The following is a 10427-nucleotide window of genomic DNA, read 5'->3' as shown; positions in this document are numbered from 1 at the left end:
GACTTGAAGGTTAAAGTCAAAACTGAGAATCCCACCTCCTAATTTGTGTTCCAGGTACCGCCTGTAAGGTGGTTTTACACAAGTCTCCCCTGTGGCTCACTGCCCCTCTTTGTATAAGGGGGGTTAATAACACCGGCTATCTCCTAGATGGGGGTACCTGAGACTGAATGAAGCAGTGGCTGCAAAGGGCTTTAGGAACCTCAGTTAAGGGGTGGGGGTAGCAAAATATTAACTGGTTGGTAGTAGACACGCAACAGCCTCCCTTCTGCGTCTTTACTACAGGAAAGCAAAGGGGAAAATGACTCCAAGAGCTTCTCCTTTTCATTTTGCTTTAGACTTCTGCTGCCTATTTCTTGTGTCTGCTTCACAAGGGAAATTTCTTTGGATCTGTCATACAGGCAGAAAAATCCTGGACCAGGGTTGTGGGGTTTTTTTTGGATGGAGGCAACTGCAGATAGGTACTAAGCCTGTACCTTTTAATCTTCCTATCTGGCTAGATTAAATACATTTATAGCACACAAAATGTGCTGCAAAGTAGAAACTAGAAGGCTGGCTTTGTTGGGCAGGAGAGAGTTAATCCCTATGGGGTGCTCATGTACGTCAGAGCAGGTTCCTGTCTGTGCAGTGCTCAGCTAGGATTGAGAGCTTTTGTTCCTTGTTGTTTTTCATAATTTCTTTGCATTTAATAGTGTTTGGATTTTTTTTTTTTAAAATACATTTTAAAGAGCATTTCAAGCTGGCAAATGGGGGGCAGACTGAGAACGCTGTAGACTGCAGTCCCCTACGTATCCTAAGATATTAAAGAACATCATAGACACGGGCAGGACAAGTCCCCACCATGGCCATAGCTTGTGTGTTTCAGCCTTTAGTGCCTGTGCCACGCCCTACAGGGGCAAAATCCCAGTTCATCTCCCACCACCTTCCAGGGGTCTGAGCAGGGACCAATAAATGGCAGTGGGACTTGAGATGGGGAAGCTTGCACCACCTCTCCATCTCTGCCCCTCTAGGTCTCCAAACAGGCAGCTGTTACCTGTCTCAGCGGGACTGGTGACCAACAAATGAGAAGCCCCAGTGTTTCACTCCCAGGTCCTGAGCCAAGCCCGGCCCTGAGCATGACTCTTCCGTTCGATTTTTGACCTAATTTAAATCAGTTTGGAAGAAAGTGGTGTCATTGTTCTCCGAGTAGGAACCCAGCCCGAAAGGTTTGAAGCTGACAGAGCCTGAGGTGGCTTCTGGACTGAATTACAGACATTTCAGGACAGATGCAGTGCTGGATAATGCCTCTGCCTCCTCCAGAGGCAGGAAAGGTGAGCAGGGAACTCCCTGCAAACAGGCTGTCCCCCGAGCGCTGGGGAGGTAGGCTGGTGTGAGAAGCTGGAGGGCACGCAGAGGTGAGGGACTGATCTGGTAAAGGAGCTGAGGAGGGTCAACTTGAAAGAAAAGATCGTGAAATTCATGAAATATATATAGATTAACCCAGCTGTGACTAAGGTTTGGGCCAAAATAACAACCCACAGTGAAAGGCGAGGGAATTGCACAACGCAGCCCGAAGGGCGGATCGGCGTGAGACTGCACGAAGCAGCTTTTCGGTGGGCTGGGAGGATGGCCGGGAGAAATCTCCTGGCGAGCAGACCTTTCCCTTGCAGAATCCAGAGCCGAACCGGGTCAACCCCTCAGAAATACAGTGCTGGACACCACCACCTGCCCGGGAGGGGATCGGCGGGAACACCGCACCGCCTCCGTGTTTCCACCCCCGGTACCCCGGGTCCCGCATCCCCCGCCTTAAAGAGCACCGCTTTTCAGACGGTGTGGGCGGGGGGGGGGGGGGGGAGGGTCCCCCTCAGCCCCCCGGGGCCCTGCAGTGCCCGCGGGGGAGCCACGGCCGCCCCCGGGGCCGGGCGGGGAGGCGGAGGCGAGGCGGGAGGTCTCCCCGCAGCCAGAGCTGGCACCGGAGCCGGGGTTTCCAGCCCGGCTGCGGGGCCACCGCCCGCCCCGTCCCGTCCCGTCCCGTCCCGCCGGCGGGGAGCGCCCGGCAGCCCCGCCGCGCCCCGGCCAGGGGGGCCGCGGGGTTTTGCACCCCGAGTAGCTCCCTCGGGGACCCCCGGCTCTGCCGGAGCTGCTCAACCTGGCACACGGCTGCTCCTGGGGGGGGGGGGGGGGGGAGGAAATGGGGGCGGCCTGCAGCCCCACGCGGGGTGGGTCTCAGAAACACCACGGCAAAACCTGGTTTCCCCACAGCGGTGCCACGGGGTCTTGCGTGGCCGAAAGAGCCGACAACGCACCGGACACCCCCCCCCCCTTCCCTCCCGACCCCGAAATGCAAGGGGGCCAACCTGGGCCGAAGTGGGCACCCCGCGGGAACCTCGGTCGCGGAGGGGAGCGGCCCTCCCCAGCCGCCCGGCGCCGCTCTCCGAGGGCAGCCCTCCCCCGGCTCCATTTTGGGCCGAGGGGGCAGCGGGCTGGCCGCGGCGGTGAGCCCCACCGGGCCGCTGGGGCCCGCACTTCCGTGCCCCACGCGTGGCGCGGATGGCAGCTGCGGCGACCTAGCCTGTCACCGACCGCGGAGATGTCGGACCCTGTAAGGGCCCACCAGCCACATTTCGGGGAAGCACTCGGCGCGGGGGGGCTGGGCACGGCAGAGGGGCAAACCGACGGGAGCCGGGCTCCGGCGGCGGCGCGGAGGCGGGCACCTCTCCGCCGCCAGCCCGGGGGGACGGGGGTCCCGCCGCCCGGGGGGGGGGAGCGGGGTGCGGCCCGGCCCGGCCCGGCCCGGCGGCGGGGGCGGACAGACGGGCCGGGCCGGGCCGTGCCCGGCTGCGAGGCGCTGCCCCGCCCGGCCCCGCCGCCGCCGCCACAAGCCGGGCTCCGGCTGCCACCTGCAGGCCGCGGGGGGAAGGCGCCTCCCCGCCGCCCCCGACCCTGCCCCGGCTTCCCCCCGCCGCCGGGGCCGCCGAGCTGCCGCAGGAGCAGCTTTTGTCTGCCGGCGAGAGGTGCCCGCTGCTCCCCCCCCCCCCACACCTCCCCGGACGAGGGGCAGAGCGACATGACACCCTCCACCCCCCCTTCCTGCCCAGGGTGTGAGTTCATCCCAAAGCTGGGGGGACTGGGGAGTCATCGTGACCGTCGCCACGTTGCGCCAGTGGCAAAGGTCCCGCTGGCAAAGGCCGGCCAGGACAGAAATACAGGGGAAAGACAGACAGCTGCCCTGAATCAGCAGCGAGGGGCTCGACCCGGGGACCCCCCGGATGGGCAAAGAGGGGTTGTGGGGGTATCTAGGAGGCTCCGGTGCTGCAGGTGCGCAGGCACAAAACTGGGGAGTCACAGGGCCAAGCCTGGCACGGGAAGACAGGCAGCGCAAAAACTGGGACCTGAGAAAAGGAAGTCAGTGGAGACCAAGACTGCGGTGGCAGAGGAGAAGGAGAGGTAGCAAGACTGCAGGCTGGAAAGGCAGCTCAGGAAACCTGATGCTCGCAGACTGGCACAGAGCTGTGAGGCCCTCGCACCACAGGGATTCCCCAGGGAAGAGAACTGGGACAGTCTGTGGGATAGGACAGGTGTACTGGGATGGGGCAATTCTTACCTGCTCCTAGTAGGACAGACCATCAATCCAAGTCCAAATATGTCCAGAGAGGAGGCAATAATAATTTTGTCCTTGGGCACTTCACATCTTTGCTTCAGCTGCCCATTCATTAACTTAGAGGTACAGGGAATAAGGCAATGACAGTGCTGGAGTGGTTCAGTATCAGTAATGGCTCTTTTCCGGGCACGGAGAAAGGCAGAAAGGTGGTGAGGGTGAGGGACGTGGGAGGGATTGCCCCACAATCCACTACTCACACCCCTACCTGCTCCTCAGCCCCTTTGGCTACCAGGTGGGTGACAAGAGCGCGGCTGGAGGGGGCTGCGAAAGGGAGCAGACAGCGAGGCTGCCTCTCAGCCCCCAGGTGCTCTTCCCTCTTCTTTCTCCCACTCCTCCCACCTTCCTCCAGCTGCTGGTGCTGCTCTTTCCTCCCACACAGCAGCTCTAAGAGGCTGGAGGAGACGGTAAGCAACAGGGGAAGCACTTAGAGGCTGACAGCTGCCACTGCCTGGTTTCTTTCCAGAGCCCCATCTTCCTTCGACCTTCACTGTCTCCTCCATTTGCTCGAAGCTGGCAGCAGTGCTCGCAGAGGTGGCTGAGCTGCGCGACATGGATGAAGTGGGGCGCAGAGAAATGTGGGTGCCTGGGAGCTAAAGCTGGTCACCACAGCCCTGAGAAGAAGCCACTTTGCTGCAAGTAAAGGAGGATCCTAGGAGGATTAAAGAAAAAAAAAAAAGGTAAAACTTGTTGGTAGTCCCCCCAAAACCAAGCTGTGCCAGCCAGGATCCATTTTGCTGGAGACCTCAGGAGTAGTGTGCAAGCAAGGGTATGAGATGGTAATCAAGGGCTACTGGTGGCACTTCAAAGTGAAAGAGTCATAGGGATGGATTAATTTCTATCTTATCCACTGTGCCCTTGTTGTTCATTCTACTAAACATCAACTTTTTAACTAATGCTATGAATTCATCCACATTCTCATTCCCCTCTCAAACTTCCTAGGTGCCACGCTGACAGTATTAGAAAGCCTTGTTCTTATTTTTCACTAATTTGAAGGGTTGTATGTTGAACAGACAAATCACAGTAACCTGATATGCTGAGACACGCTATCCAGACTGAAAGAGCTACAACTGCCACTTGGTCACTCAAAAAAAAAAAAAAAAAAAAAAAGGGACATACACACACACAAAAAAAAGCTCAGGGCTAAGCCAATAAATAAAAAGATGGAAAGAAAATAAAAGCCCTGTCCCTGGACTCATGTAGCTAATGGTCAGGCTCTACTCCTTTGCCTAGCACTGAGGAAGGTTGAAACTACAGTCAGCACAGAAGGGGTTTTTGTCTTGGCTTCTCTTCTGAAGAGTTTCTAAGGAAACTCCCACTTTTTTTTTTTTTTTTCCCCCTCCTCTTGCAGGTCCTCCAGTTGAAGAAAAAAAGCCTTGCCTACACTAAAATATGCCAAATTGTTTGTTGCTCTGGTCAAAATGTCTTTGAAACATTTTAGGGGAAAGTGGTTCCTAAGAAACACTCTGCGTTTCTAAAAGCACAAAATAGCCTGTTTCTGAAAGGGGACACAGGGCTCTTTGTCAGGATACCAGCATCAGTGCTGCACTGATCTAATCTGCTCCTGAGGAAATGCTGTCCTTCCTGCCTCAGCTGGAGAAGACTTCAGTCAGGTTGTAGCCACCCAATTGTTTAAGGGCTTTTAGTGATGCTTCTGCTAAGGATGGCTGTTGTATACAGGTGCAAGGGGCGTGTCGCTATAGAAATTTAAAGGAAGGTCCATGTAAACCTACAGTGAAGTGGATAAGAACCCTTGCAGAGCTCTTGCAACCTGATATGCTGGCCAAGCTGCTCCAAATAATTAAAATTGCCCTATGATGACAGTCAGGAATTAATTAATTAGGGTTTGGAAGATCATTCAATTCACTTCTCTCAGTTCACTGAAAAAGACCATAAGGCACTACTGTAATCAACATATAATGCACACATTACAAAGGTTTTAGTCCCAGTTTTCCATATGGCAGTCTAATAGTTAATAGAACTGGCTCAGTGGATGAATCGGTGATTTATTTTATACCCCATGGTGACAATTAACTGCAGGGTTGTTTCTCATAGTGGTACACCCATGCATTTGTATGCTGGTATGCAAAGACATTAGTGTGGTAGGGCAGACAATGCCATCTAGTACAAAGTCTTTGAAAAAGCATTTGTTGTGACCCTACTGAGCTTGTATGGCCAGATGCATGATCATCAAATGACCAGCAAAACAGGTGTCCTATTTCTGCAACTTGATAAGCTAGGGCACCATGTCCTGTACTTTTTGTTATGTGAATATATGCATCCATCCATTCTTAGGGACATACACACATGCCATCATGCCATCCGCTTGTGTAGAAAACTCTTCATCAGATGACTCCACAGGCAGGCAGGTCTCTGTGCCACACGACAAGACCCAGACCTTACTGCACCTGCAGGGCCCCAAGAAAGAGGGCAAGACTGAGTGGGCCAGAAGATGCATCTGGTGTGTGTGCTGTAGATTGGCCACCCCGGTGTTAACACCTCAGTTATATGAATCACCTTTCTTTCCCAGCAGTATTTGCAATCCAGGTGGAGAAGTTGGAAAAAAAGGAGATTGCAGATGCTGTAGTCTCCTTATAAAAAAAAAGAAAAAAAAAAAAAAAAGATTTGCTTTTCAGCAAGTGTTCTACCTTCCCAAACAAGTCACTAGGCTAAAAGCCAAACCAAGTCTAGTCAGGCCTTGGTTTAGTCAAAAGGCATGTCTTAGATAAGCATGCAATGGAAAATGTGAGGGAGGACAACTGTTCACAGATCTCTTCTAATACAAGAAGTAGGAAGCATCACATGAAACTAGCAGGTTCAAAACAAACAGACACTTCTTCACCAGAAGGCAACTGAGCTCTGGAACTCCCAGGCATGGGTGACTATGGACACTAACACATCTACAATTTAGAAAATGGACTGACAGAGTCATGGGAGAAAACTCAGTAGTGTTACACGACTGCTTTCAAAGGGAGGGGTGGCAGCGCACCAAGGTGTCGGCACGGTAGGGCTGAGCAGAGTGCTCTCAGACACACTGCCCCAGGCTCCAGGACCTTCCTTGCCACTGGGAGCTGGAGGGTCCTCTGGGAGCTTTTGTCCCATCGTCCAGGGGACGTTTCTGCGCCTATGCTCATCCTGTGGCATCTGCGCTGGCTGGGGAGGCTGAGCAGCTCTCGTCCTCCAAAGACTACGAGGACAGATGGCACGTCTGAACGTGCAGAGGGCTATGTGTCAATGGCAGGTGACCCACCATTCTGCAGCAGTTTTGCAGCATTGACTCACGGCTTCTCAGATGTCCTTCGCCTTCTCTGACTTCTCCAGACAACCAGAAGAAACCATCCACTCGGGCCACCTCTTTGTCCTTGCTACCTTGTCTAGTCCTGCAGCCAGAAACAGTCATGCTAGAAAAGCAGGACCCTCGGCTTCCTTGCCCTTGCCTGGAGCTTTCTCTCCCTCCTCTGAGACTCTCACCACTAAAGCCTGGTTTCTTTTCCCTGTTCCCAGAGAACATGGTTTCCTACCTTAGCTCCTAGCATGGCAGTTGGATAAAACTGGCTTCCTCCATCCATTTATTTTGTTTGGATTGCATCTGCCCACAAGTTAGGGTCTCTTAATGACTTTTAAATATTACTACTTTGCTCCTCAGCACATGGATCAGAAGACAGGGTACAGCAAAAGGCCCTCATAAGACATACTGTAACTCATGCTATCACACTGTAATCTGTAACACCTGCACCTCTGGGAAATAATTTCTTTTTTTAAAAAAACAATAGTGGAATTAGAAAATTATAGAAAGAAGACAGGATTGGATTTTGATCAAAAAGCAGAACAGTCAAAAATTCAGGTTGAAAGTTTTCCATTAAATTGTACTGGAACAATGACCACTTGATTTGGCAGGGTGCTGTCTTCTCCTCAGAGAAATGTGGATTGCTCGGATTTTAAAACCAGCAGTGGTATGACCGTGGAAGGACTGCAGCTGGGAGGTTTGACTGAACAGCTGTCTGATCCCTGGCCATGGAATGAGCTCCACAGACAAAGTCTGTAACCACTCAAAGTCTACTGTGGGCCAATGTCTGGGGCTGTACACCCTGCAGAGCAGAGACTGGCTCTTCTGTGAAACACCTGTTTGTGCCGGGGGCACAAATAAATATAAATAACAAAACTCTGTTAGACTAGTAATAACCCGATTCTGAAGGACTGAACATGGAAGGAGCAGCCTGAAACTAGATTAAAGAAAAAAACCCTCAACAAATCAAAACACCTGCTTTAAGACAATCCCCCTAGATTATAAATACCAGAAAGCTAACTCACACTCACCTGTATTTGACACTTATTCCCTGTTCCTAATCAGTCCTGAGCTTTTCAATGCTTAAAAGTGAGAAAAGCTTGAAGTATGAGAACCATCTCACTTAATTCAGACTTTCACTTTCTTAAAATCATATGTATGGAATATAGGTTGTATCACTCTTGTGCAGATTCCCTAAAAATAATAATAAAAATAAATTGCCTTTAAGCTCACTGCCTGTCCTTTCCTGGTAGTCATTTGCAGGACAATCTTCTGTTGGCTCTCACGGATGACCAGCCATCAGACTTCAGCAAGAAGACCACAAGTTGACAGGAAAGCTTCATAAGCCTCAGTGTTCACAGACCCATTTGCTTTGTTTGAATCAATACTCGCACACTTAAGTACATTCAGCAAATTAAGAGGGGAAAAAAAAAAACCAAACCAACAAAAGCAATCCCACAAGGGACAAACCTTACTCTTTGGGGACGTTTCTTTCAAGAGAGTCTCATTGACACAAACTTGGCCAGCTGGTCCTCTAAGAAGCCAAGGCAACCTGCAGCACTCCAGAAGGACACCTCTAAGTGATGCGTGAGACAAGAGGACCACCCTGAATCTGCCACATAACATCCAGTAGCTCTGGAGAAGAGAAGGAGCTTGCATTTTTCTGAACACCAAGGGAAGTCCTTCTAAAGCATTTTCACTCTTTCAGTGCTGATAGAGACTATTAAACTCTTCTTATTCCCTGCTTCATAGGTCTCCACACAGTTGTTTTTAATTTGCGTTGCTACTATTTGTATTCTCTGGCACTACAACTGTTTCTCATACAAAGACATAAACAGCAATGATTCCAGCTCCAAAAACCCCCATATGTTCTAAAAAGACATCAGACAACGTGTGGGAGGAAGAGAGGTACAGCGAGGAGGGGAAATGCCTTGCCTAAAGTCATACAGGAGGACAGCGACAAGGATAGGAACGTTACTATTCATGAAGCAGGTCTAAACCCAGGAGGTCCCAACTGGCTAGCCAGACAAGTTCATGGCAGCTACTGGAAATCCCAGGAAGCAAAAGCATCACAATACTGCAACAGAGCTCATACAGCATCTTTGACTACATAATACAATTGTCAGGGCAAGGTTATGGGGTTTTTGTTTGTTTTTAATCTTTTTCCTGTAAGAGGGCAGGAAGGAGGGTAAGAGGGTGGGGAAAGAAGGTTGTAAGCTCCATCAGAAAACTTTTCTGATTAATATTTTCAGTCTGTTATGAAAATTGGCCATCACAGGTGATGCAAGGTGTCCACAGGTGATGGAAATTAAGATCCCAGCCTCCACTGCATTGTAAAATCTGTTGTTTGAATGCGATGCTATGCTCACATTGGGTGGCAACATGGTATTTTGGGGTTTTCTTTTTTGTATGGCATCAGTGCAGCGCTGACCAGTACAACTATGCCATCAACGGTGAATCAAAACCACCACTCCGTAGACAGAAGTACCTGATTCTCGTCCTGTAGCTTTTGCCCTTAAAAACCCCTGGATGTCCAGCCAGGTTAGCTCAGTTAGCTCAGAGCATGGTGCTAATAACGCCAAGGTCACAGGTTCAATCCCTGCTTACTGCAGGGGGGTTGGGCTCGATGATCTCTCAAGGTCCCTTCCAACCCAAAGCATTCTATGATTCTATGTCAGGAGCACGATGCTATCTGCAAATAAATGGAGCCTTTTCCACCCCATCTATACTTCATTTCTGGGTATGCTCTGAAAACAACTGAGGAAAAAAAACTTTTTTTGAGAAGATTTTGCCATTTACCTACAGTTATGTCATCCCTAAATTAGACTACTTTGGTGATACATTTAGCAGAGCCAGTCAATATGAAATGAGTTACTAAGTCTCATTATTAGAAATCATATTGAAGTTCAGTTGGTCAAAGGTACCTCAACAGTCAATGGAAAGGAACAGGCAGTTCGAACAGGCAATTTGTCACGCTCTACAACAGGGAGGGTGGATCATCCTCTCAAGATAATAATCTTTTCCATTTACTGAAGATAGAGCCTAGACAACTACCTTAGCTTATTTTAAAATAGCTTAAATGGAAGGAGATGAATATCATCCTTAAATAGCTAGCTCATCCTGCAGAGTCTCGCACCTTTGCTCTGTAAAATTCACTGGCTTCCCTTTCAACATGCTGCCCAACTTGTCTTCTGTTCCTAAGATCAGCATAGTAAGTTTTTCTCTGACTAACATTTGAACACAGCCAAACCACTCAAAACCACCATTCTTTGCATTTACACAGGAGGGTTGAAGACACGGAGATGAGAAAGGAGTCTTCCATTCGCCTTCTGCAGGGTGGGAGCCAGCGTTCCCCAGTAAATTCATCAATGGGTGAAATCTTTAAGACACACACTGTTGCTGGCGTTAGGTCAATTTATGCTCTCGAGTAGATCTCTCTGCTTCCCTGCTTCAGTTTCATGTACTGCTTATGCAGTACACTTAGAGGAATTACCTAAAATTTCTGAA

The sequence above is a fragment of the Pelecanus crispus genome, chromosome 6 (assembly GCF_030463565.1).
Source record: "Pelecanus crispus isolate bPelCri1 chromosome 6, bPelCri1.pri, whole genome shotgun sequence".
NCBI lineage: Eukaryota > Metazoa > Chordata > Aves > Pelecaniformes > Pelecanidae > Pelecanus > Pelecanus crispus.
The sequence above is the reverse complement of the archived record's forward strand: the minus strand, read 5'-3'. Positions refer to the sequence as shown.